Genomic DNA, 11,103 nt, shown 5'->3' with positions numbered 1-11,103 from the left:
ATGGTTTCATTAGTTTCATTTGTAATACACATGATAACGTCAACAGTATTATGTTATGTTATGTTATAGAAGTTGTAAAGCGCATGGCTACCCTAGGGCTTCCCAGCGCTAACGGGCCGAACCTAAACTAAGCATGGAGGACAGTCCATTCTAAAACAACCAAGTTTTAAGTGCCTTTACGAAAGTTGTGTTCCTGGCTTATGAGTCGAAGTCTGAGGGGAAGAGAATTCCACAGCTTGGCTCCCAGATATGCCATAGTGGCGCCACCCCATCTAGCTTTTTTAACTCTAGGTAGGGTGGCCAAAGCTGTTGAGGCCGATCTAAGATTCATATTCAGTTTTATAAAAACCTAGATTCATCTTAAAGGGCATTCTGGGCAATTTCATTCCTATCTAGAAGCGCTATGAGAGAATTTCTACCTTTCGGTTCCCCATCTCTTTTGTGAGGCCCCAGTACAGAACACAGGTTTAGATCAACCAAGGACAGACTTGGAACATGGGGCTGTGTGCTGCCATTATTACTATACTCAAATACCTGGTTTTAGCTGGTCTAGTATTACCTAATTTGGTGCATCATGCCTAGTTTGCACTGATTCAGGCAACTGCTAACGTTAGTTGTACTGGTGTTATATGGTTTGATTTTATTTTATTTTGTATATTGTAAGCTTCACAAAAGGCTTACAGTAAGACAAGTTAAATACCTTACTAGTAGTTGGTGGGGTATGGTTGTAGGACAGATGTGAATTCAGAAGACTGATATGTATGACCCCCCCCCTTGAGAGCCATTAGTGTGCATAACCTGAATTTAAATCCAGTTATTCACAGCTGTGACATAGCAGCTTTCCCGTTGTTACTACATCGTGAGGCAGTGCTTTAAATGGGCTGGTACTCACCACTATAGTATACCAGCACTTTTTAATTTTCTTCTCTTGAGTACCGGCACTTCTCCTCAAACAGAAAGAATACCAGTACTCACAGGGGCCCAACATCAGCACAGATGTCGTTCTGCTCCACAACATGTATTCATACCATCATGTGGTAGGTCACTTTGGCACCCAGTTTGGACACCCTTTGTTAGAAATGGGGTTTCTAGTTGGAAGTCAAGTATTAGGCCCATAGCTTGTGTTTTATACATTTGTGTGCATTTTATTAATTTCATATTTTTTAGCACAGCCATCCTTTAGCTCATTGTTTTTATATTTTAATCGGCTGCTTCTTTCCAAGAAGACAGAGATGCTTGCGCTGCTCATTTTATCTGTCATCTGTGCATTCTCTTCCCTGTTCAAGGCTGTCATGTACTGTCCATGATATACTAACTCGTATTGCCACTTCAGGAGCTCAGGCATCAGCTCTCATTTTCTAGACGTATCATAACTGAATACATGGTGCACAGCAGAACAGCATTGTGATTGTGCAGTGCCTGATTCATAGATCTTGTTCTTGTAGTGCCAGCCTACCTTTCCCAAGAGCTTTCAATTGGCTGGTTAGAGTCAGCTGGGTCTGGTCGGGATGTGTAGGTTGTTGCAGGGGCAGTCTTTGCCCTCTTGAGTCTGCCTTTGCTGTTCGGTAACAGACTGTCCTTGTGCAGTCCATTCTGGCCTGGGAGAACTTAACTGGCTCACGTTAGCTGGCTGAAGAAATTCGGTCCAAGCCTGACACAGCTCCAGGACTCTCAATCGAAACCCAGGAGGGGACTTAAAGGTCAATAACACCCATTCAGCTTCTGGAAAACTAATACCCAGAGCTAGTAAAATGACACATTTCTTAATTGCAGGTATGCTGTCTATAAACATTTTTCCCTCTTTACTCTGCTTCTCAGTCCGTAGGGAGGCAGGGGAACGCAAGAGATGCCCTGGCTGCTCCAGCCGTCAAATCCTCTATCGGCCCTAGTCCTCTACTGACCCATGATGACAAGGAAAAATATATTATGCTCTCAAGGAGCCACTCAGCACGGCGCCAGCTCTCCATGCTCAAGGTGAGAACAGAGAACACAATCTCAGTCAAGCGAAGAGACAAGGCACCTGGGGTTGTGCGAGAAGGTGGCAGGATTCTATTTAGGGTTTTTAGTATTGGACTGGGAGAGTGTATTGGAGAGGGTAGGTGGGCATGGTGGTTAGCTGCAAGGGAGGGTTTGCTTGTGTAGAGGTAGAGGAGAAGGGTGAGGGAAGATTAATGCCTAGGGTGGTTGGATTATGCATTGGCACTCCATGATGTCTCTACCCCTGTGCTGCTCATGTGAGCAGAAGAGGGTTTGAGGGGCTATAAATAACAGGAGACTGTGGATCAGCAACTGTGAATAACTGCACGTTTTTACCTCAGAGCACTGAGTTGCATTGTAGACATCCCATACTTTGCTCTTGTATATTTTAAGTCACTGAGTAATAGTCACCCTTCTAGCTCCATATTTGCTGTCTCTTTTGTAGCTGTATATGGTTTCACTGATATTTAAGGTAAGGGATTAATGCTTACTGATGTTATGTTACTTCCACCTAACCTCACTCACGGCTTTACATGGAACCAAATTATTTTTTAACATTTATTTAAACTTCCTTTCTAAAGCATGAACTTTTCCCGATTGGGCATGAGACCGCTGCGCAGATTGTGAAAGCTTGGTGATGATAACATCAAAGTGCAATCGTTTTTATCTCCTGGGACAATACATTTGATCGCTTTAACGACATCACAGTTTTAATTCAAAACTGTACATATTAGTAAGAAGCTAATGGGATTTAATTTCTTTCCTTCAATATTCTTAGCAAGAGCTGAAAACCTGCCTTACATTTAGGAAATGTAATCAAAAATTCTGGCTCTGGTGGTTAAAAACACGAAAGCCCTACCCTTGTTTTCAAACATGCTGGCTGAAATAAAACCCAGTTGATTGTGAAGGCAACTTTAAAGTCACTTATATACGTTATTATGAGAGTGGACAAGGTTACTAATTAGGAGTACCTCCGGTATAAAGGTACATAATGCTAAAGCTATGTATTTGTAATTTATTATTATTAAATTGGAAGTCCATGAGTTAATTTTCCTGTAAGCACTGTTGAAGAAAAATAAAGTGTAATAATCAAATAGCTAACCATCATAGGGCAGAGAAAATATTCAGAGGGACCATCAAGAAGGATAAAAGTCTACCAGAAAAAAGGAAGGGCTTGAATGCCTTGAAAGTCAGTAAATCTGAAACCTGATGTGAAGTAGAAGTATGTTCCAAAGTCAGAATTCCAGGAAAGAAAATTGTAGATGTTTCAGTGTCTCGCATTTCAAAGATAAATATATATATAAATATATATATGTGTGTGTGTGTGTGTATTCACTTAAAAAACCAAAGGTTAGAGGGACATTATAGTTAGGTTCCAATTTTAAATGTACCAAACCATAGAAATTCACCAGTTAGAGTTAGAGTTCTTTCTTGTACCTATAACTCGCGCCATTGCAACAGGCCCCCCGCATACAAATCATAAGCCCCGAGGAGGTGGTGGTCCCCGGGGCAGCAGGAGGGGGCCAGGAGCCCCCCGCTTTCTTTTACAAAAGCCCCCGGGACTTGGCACACTCATGGGCATTACAGTAAGAAAGCGGATCTAACACGTTTACAATCGTAACATGAAAAAACATTTTTTTTTGCCCAGGAGGGGTCCCTTTGGGATCCCACCACCAGAGCTAAGGTGTCAGGGTGTTCGTACCCTGGTCCCTTTTCTTTATTTTTTTACTTTTTTTTTTTAGACTCGCTTCGGACGAGTCGCAAGATGGCTGCCAACACTTCAATCGCGTCTGTTGTTGAAGTGTTATCAGTCATTCCGATCTCAGTTCAAGATCAGTAGGGGCCAGGAATCCTTCGCGTCCCTAGATATACAAATTTGTTTTCCCCTTAATTTCTCGAAAATGACTGAATGGAATTACACCAAAACAAAAAAAACACTCTTTCTGGACCAGGACCTACCTTCCTTCTAAATTTGTTATATTTCCTTCCAGTAGTTTTTGCGCTATTGCTGTTTAAAATAAAATCCTTATGGAAAAATGAATGGGGAAAACGACTTGTCCCCCTCCCACAGATGGATCACCCCAAAACTTTCCAAGCAGCATCTGATGGGACTGGCAAATCTTTGTGGGAAGTTTTGCGAACATTCGTCAAGCGGCGCCAAAGATATAGGCAAATAAAAAAACACCTTTTACATAGAAACTAGGTCCTAACTGTAACTACCTAGTGGCAGCAGCCACTAGGTAATACACACATACACTCACATATAGATAAATATATATAGTTAGAAATGGCGTCTTTAGTTGGCAGAGGTATACATCCTTGTCCAAGTAGGGACCACAATCCTAGTCAGGGTAAGTCACACACAATCCAAATTATCCTGTCTCCACCCTCTGGTAGCTTGGCACTGAGCAGTCAGGCTTAACTTAGAAGGCAATGTGTAAAGTATTTGTGCCATAAATCATACAGTAACACAGTGAAAACACCACAAGAATACCCCACACAGATTTAGAAAAATAGAGAATGTTTATCTGAATAAAATAATGCCAAAGCGACAAAGATACTATAAGCACAAGTTGAAATATCACTTTTAAAAGGTTTAAAAGAGTCTTAATCCTTAGAAATAAAAAGTTTTCTTTTTGTTACACACAGTACCTGGTATGTGTAAAAAATGCCAACGCACGGAGACTGCAGAGGCAGAGGAGGTGATGCATGGAAAAATAGGGTGTTCTGTTGAATTTTCAGGCGCCACACAGACGATGCGTTGTTTCCATGCTGCAATGGGTTTGCGCTGTGTTTCTGCATGCAGTCTTGGTTCCTTACTGTGATGCAGGGATATTTTGATGCCCAGAGACAATACAGGGAAAATCCGTGACGCACTGGAAGAAGGCAAGGGTGCTGTGTCGATCTAGTAGGCGATGCGACGAATTTTCCGTCGCAAGGCAGGTGCTGCATTGAATTTCCAATCAGGGCTGCGTCATTCCTATCAGCTGTGTGTCGATTTCTCGGTCGCAATGCAGGCTTCGTGTCAATTTCGGCAGGCGGTGCATTGATTTCCTGAAGCGAGTAAGGGGGTCATTCTGACCCCGGCCGGCGGCGGAAGCCGCCGGCCTGGCTGGGACTGCCAGAATACCGCTGCGCGGTCAGAAGACCGCCGCGGGTATTCTGGGTTTCCCACTGGGCTGGCGGGCGACCGCCAGAAGGCCGCCCGCCAGCCCAGCGGGAAACACCCTTCCATGAGGATGCCGGCTCCGAATGGAGCCGGCGGAGTGGAAGGGGTGCGACGGGTGCAGTTGCACCCGTCGCGATTTTCAGTGTCTGCATGGCAGACACTGAAAATCTTTGTGGGGCCCTGTTATGGGGGCCCCTGCAGTGCCCATGCCATTGGCATGGGCACTGCAGGGGCCCCCAGGGGCCCCACGACACCCCATACCGCCATTCTGTTCCCGGCGGCCAAAACCGCCAGGAACAGGATGGCGGTATGGGGGTCGGAATCCCCATGGCGGCGCAGCAAGCTGCACCGCCATGGAGGATTCCCCAGGGCAGCGGGAAACCGCCGGTTTTCCGTTTCTGACCGCGGCTGTACCGCCGCGGTCAGAATGCCCATGGGAGCACCGCCAGCCTGTTGGCGGTGCTCCCGCGGTCGTTGGCCCTGGCGGATTTTACCACCAGGGTCAGAATGACCCCCTAAGTCTTTTTGGCCCTGAGACTTCACAAAACAGGAAGCATGCTCAATTCAAGCCTTTGGAGAGCTCTTTTGGGGAAAGCAGAATGCTTCTCAGCAAAGTCGGAGGCCAGCAGGGCAACAGCAGGGCAACAGTCCTTCTCAGCAGAGCAGTCCAGATGAGTCCTTTTGGTAGCCAGGCAGTTCCTCTTGACAGGATGCAAGGATCCATGAGTGTCTGAGTTGGTGGGGTCAGAGACCCAGTTTATATACCCATAAATGCCTTTGAAGTGGGGGAGACGTCAAAGGGTGGTTTTGAAGTGCACAAGTTCCCCTTTCAGTTCAGTCCTGTCTACCAGGGTCCCAGTAAGGGGTTTGGCAGTACATTGCATGAGAGTATACCACTGGCCTTTGAAATGTAAGTGTCAGGCTCTCCACCCTTCCAGCCCAGGAATACCCATTCAATATGCATATGAGTGCAGGTGTGACTGAGTGTCCTGTGTTTGTCTGGTTGAAATGCACACAGGAGCTGTCAACCAGCCCAGCCCAGACCAGACATTGATTGGAGACAAGCTGTAAGGCTCAGATGGTTTTTAAGTGCAGAGAAATGCTCACTTTCTAAAAGTGGCATTTCTAAAATAGTAATATAAAATCCAACCTTACAAATAAGCAGGATTTTTTATTACCATTCTGGCCATACAAATATATGACCTGGTTACCCCTTTCAGATCATAATCTACCACTCAAAAACTACATGAGGGCAGTCCTAATGCTAGTCTATCAAAGGAGCAGACCTCACAGTAGTAGAAAATGAATTTAGAAGTTTTTCACTACCAGGACATTAAAATACATATGTACATGTCCTGCCTTTTACCTACATACCACCCTGCCCTATGGGTTACCAAGGGCCTACTTTAAGGTTGGCTTATATGTAGTAAAAGGGCAGTTTAAGGCTTGGCAAGTACTTTTAGATGCCAAATCGAAGTGGCAGTGAAACTGCACACACAGGCCTTGCAATGGCAGGCCTGAGACATGGTTAAGGGGCTACTCATGTGGGCGGCACAATCAGTGCTGCAGGGTCACTAGTAGCATTTAATTTAGGGCCCTTTACTAGGGATTTATAAGTAAATCAAATATGCCAATTGGGGATAAACCAATGTTACCATGTTTAAGGGAGAGAGCATATGCACTTTAGCACTGGTTAGCAGTGGTAAAGTGCGCAGAGTCCTAAAACCAGCAAAAACAGTGTCAGAAAAGTGGAGGGACGCAGCCAAAAAGTTGGGGGATGACCACTACCCTAGGGCTGTCAGGTCTAACATATATATATGTGCTTGTGTGTGTGTGTGTATGTATATATATATCTGCATTTACTGAAAAAATAGGTTACATGGAAGTTATAGTTAAGCTCATATTTTAAACATACAAAACCATAGAAATTCACCTGCAATAGTTAGTTATCTCAAATAACTGTAACTCACGCCCCCTCCATGTACAGTTATCTGATCGACAACTTTACTGCAGATATTACATTGACATTATCAATGATATTATGAAAGATGTCAGGCGTGCCGTAATTTGTGGGGTAATTAGCAGTGCATGGTGAAGGCGCGAGTTATAGTTACTTAAGGGCACAAGTTATAGTTACCTGAGCTAATTCTAACAAGTGAATTTCTATGGTTTTGTACGTTTAAAATGTGAGCCTAATTATAAAGTCCCTGTAACCTTTATTTTTTATAAGATAGAATTTAAAAACTATAGAAACTATTTACTAACTAAAACATCCCTCTAACCTTTGTATTTTTCAGTGATTTTCAGTTTTTTTTAATGTAAAATAATTTTCATTACTAAACGTTAATCCAAACCCAGGCTGCGCAGGTCTATGCGGCACCCCTCCCCTGGATGATTTTGGTCCCAAGGAGACCATCCCCCCGGGGACCCGGCGTTAATATATTTATTTCGTTGGGTGAGGGTGGCCCCCTCCCTGGGTCAGTCTCGGCCCTGGGGTCCCCGTCCCCGGGGCTCAGCCTTCTAATGTTTTTTGGGGGCAGAGGAGGGACACGCTCCCCCTAGCCAATTTTGGCGCCAGGGACTCCATCCCCCACGGCCTGGCCTAAATATATTGTTTTGGGGGAGAGGGGCTGCGCGCCCCCCTCCAAGGGGCACGGCCTAAACATTACATTTTTTGGGATGGAGGAGGGACACGCTACCCCATGACCCGTTCAAAATGGTTTGGGACTGCGGGGGGAGGCTGAAGGCCCAGCTGTCCCATCTTGCTCCCATCCTCATGCAGAACCAGCATTGCTGTCACAGACAGGGAGCTGCTTAAGATGCAGTTCCCTCTCTGTGAGAGCAATTGTTTCCTCTGTTTAGGAAACATTAATTTCCAGCAAGGGCGGCCAACCCCAACCACACACGGCCAAAGGCCGTGAGCAGCAGTGGTTGGATTAACACATAATAATGAAAGTTGCTTTACGTTTAAAAAAAGCCATAGAAATTCACTGAAAAGGCCAAATTTTACAGATACATTATAGTTAGATTCTGAATTTACTTGCACAAAACCTTAGACATTCAACAGTTATAGTTAGTTATTTAAGTAACTATAACTTGTGCCCTGAGGTAGCAGTAAATCACCCCCTCGCCATGCAATGCTAATTACCCCAGATATTACAGCACTCATGACAACTTCTATAACATCAGTAAAAATATCAATTAAACATTAACAAATTATTGAAGAAAAAGCTGTCCATGGCTGCTCTCCAGCAGATCCTGGGTGCAAAGTGATGATTCTCACAGCATGTAGCAATGTGCTGTCTGGATGTGGCTGTCACCACCTTTCTTGAAGCAGTAGTCGGGGACAGACAAAAGAGCAGGCCTGGCCTAGAAACGTAACCTGTAGTCCTTTCCTTAGAAGGCCTCATGGAATTTCTAAAGGTAGTCATTTTCTCTGTCCTCCTCTCTTCACTGCCTATGGTTAACACCCTCCAGGAACAGGAATGAGACAATACACTTTTAGGGCCATATGTACGAACACATTTTCCCATTGACACAGAATGGGAAAAACTCTTTGCTACATCTGGCCCTTACTCTCTAGGGAAGGATGTCCTTATCCTACATCTTGTGCCATGCTAAACCAGAGGGAACCAAAACTGATGCCATTTGCTTCAGTACTCATACAGGACATATGGATGTACTGCCATACATGTGCCACACACACTGCACATATATGCACTTGTGAGTACAGCAAAGTAAGTCTTGAAAGGGAGTGGGCAACAGATGGAGCTTTAGGGAAGTCACTTCTGAAAGGGGAGGTTTCTGAGTCAGTCAGTCATTCCTGATCCATTGTTCCCTATCAGAGGGAAAGAGGCTAATGTAGGAAGGGTAGAGTGGTCTGCGCATCTGCTGCTTTCAGATTCAATAGGATTCTGTGCACAAGTGTTGAAGGTTACTGAAGTATATTCATGGGGAAGGGGTACTCCTCTGTCACTAAAAGACTACTGTCATATTTAGACTTGTGTGAGTCTACTGCACGAGCCGTAGTGTTCCACCTTGTGTGGCATGTCATGAGGGTTCTATGTGGGAACATTGAGGTGGGAGTGGGATGTCCATTGAGGAGCTGACTGGCAGCTTCCTCATGATGTTCATGAGTATCTACATGTTACAATACATAATTGTACTCATCTTATTCTGTGAGCCACATCGTTTCACTGACAATGTGATGAACCCCATCAACCGTAGAGCACACTATGGGGCCAGCACTGTTGTCCTTACGTAGCGCTGTCCTTACTGCATGGCAATTCTGAAATGAGCGCTGGGCTGTGGATGTGCATTCAGCCTGGCTCGACAAGGTGAAGTGCCCTCTCTGGAACTGCAGCAGTGGTGAGATACTGCGGGTGAGAGAATTCCTGTTATTGCAACATGTACCCTTCGTGAAATGCAGCTGTGTTTCCTTAAGACAATACATTCAGTCTCCCCTAGAAAACTGATTGTAGGTATAAGGAGCGTGTTAACGAGTCTGACCTACCAAAGGAACAGGGAGTATTGTTTACAAAATATGCGTCCATAAAGATTCATGTTGTGTGACGCTTCGGTGGCCATCTTTATAGTTTTCGGGCAGTTCCATTGAGAGCAGCAGGAGGAACTGCCTGTGTCTACAGGAGCGGTGACAGGCACCCTATTTGACTCTTTAACTTCTGTAGTTGTAGGAAATTGTGACAATCGCACCTTTTAAGTTTCCTCGTGTGCACATTGTTCATGAGTGTGTTGCAAACTGTGATGCACACACCTTTCATCTAATGCGATATGTAAAGGCACCACAATGAATAGTAATGGTGCTATATTTTTTTTCCCTAAATAATCTGCTATATTCTGTGTGCCTGCATTAGGGGTGGATACTGTCTTTCACTTGAAGAATTGAGCTAGCTCAGACTCTGCTACGTAATGGAAAGTTTAATAGCACCAGCATTGTTTTTTTAATTTGCCAGGAGAGCCAAATATTGTGTTGGATGATTGAGAAGAAGGATTTCAAGCCTATATTGAAGAAGTGGGGTGTGATGGCTTCACCACATGACAACAGTTGACCACGCTCGAGCACTCTCTGGGGGCGGAAGGGAGAAGTATTTTGAAGCATTTGCCCTCCATGCCAGAGGACAATGATGATGGATGTGGATATGAAATAGGAAGCGTATGACTTAGCATTGTTATAATGAGAATGCACTTTTGGAAAGAAAAAACATGAAGTTTTAGAGCTGTATACGTTTTTGAAAAGAACACAACTTCCTGAAGAGTCAGGTGGACAAATTAATAGCAGCACTAAGGATGTTACCATCCACATGCAACTATGATGGATTCCTGGATGAAATGTTACGAGATCAATTAGTGCAAATATTGAAAGACAAGAGTTCAAGAAAGATTGTTAAACACACAGGGTTTAACCTTACAAAAAAACAATTGATATAGCAAAAAGAGCAGAAAGCACGTACCAAAGAATTAAGGAAATGGCGGCAGGAAATGTGACGAAAATGGATGGAGTTCAAGAAGTAGTACGAAAAACATTTAAAGAGAAAAAAGAAGTGATGGATTGTCCAGCTTTGGGTCAAATGTGTAGGTAGTGTAAAATGAAGGGACATTTTGCAAGAGTTTGTGGAGGAAAAAGGTCACTCCAGGCTAATGCTTCACAGGAAAATAAAAGTGTTAATGTGTTAATGTTTTGGATGATGAGAGAGAATTGCAAGAAGAGTTTTAGAGAGATGGAAGTGAGCGAGGTTGCACACAAAATTATATTAACATATGGTGTGTATCCCAGAATACATAAGCCTTGTGAAGTACCATTGGTGTTGGGCGAATGTTTGTGGAAGAAGTTGTAGAGACTGGGTAGTGATGTGATTTATTGAAGAGATTGAAGCCTCAAAATGATTGGTACCAGTAGTTTTGGCAACGAAGAGTAATGAGGCTTGAGGATGTGTGTG

General features: G+C 44.1%; 1 protein-coding gene across 2 annotated transcripts in view; it reads left to right on the top strand.

Annotated features, from left to right (window-relative positions):
• The window catches only part of LOC138259114 (calpain-1 catalytic subunit-like), a 201,272-nt gene that overhangs the window by 1,337 nt on the left and 188,832 nt on the right, over nt 1-11,103 (top strand). The window contains exon 2 of one of the 2 annotated variants that reach the window (XM_069206610.1): nt 1,819-1,974. The exons of the other annotated variant lie outside the window; for it this stretch is intronic. The gene's annotated coding sequence lies outside the window, so the exon portion shown is untranslated. The remainder of the gene's footprint in view (nt 1-1,818; nt 1,975-11,103) is intronic. 2 annotated transcript variants of the gene reach the window in all.

The sequence above is a fragment of the Pleurodeles waltl genome, chromosome 9 (assembly GCF_031143425.1).
Source record: "Pleurodeles waltl isolate 20211129_DDA chromosome 9, aPleWal1.hap1.20221129, whole genome shotgun sequence".
NCBI classification, from domain to species: Eukaryota; Metazoa; Chordata; class Amphibia; order Caudata; family Salamandridae; genus Pleurodeles; species Pleurodeles waltl.
Note: the sequence above shows the minus strand (reverse complement) of the source record. Positions and strands in the feature narration are given on the sequence as shown.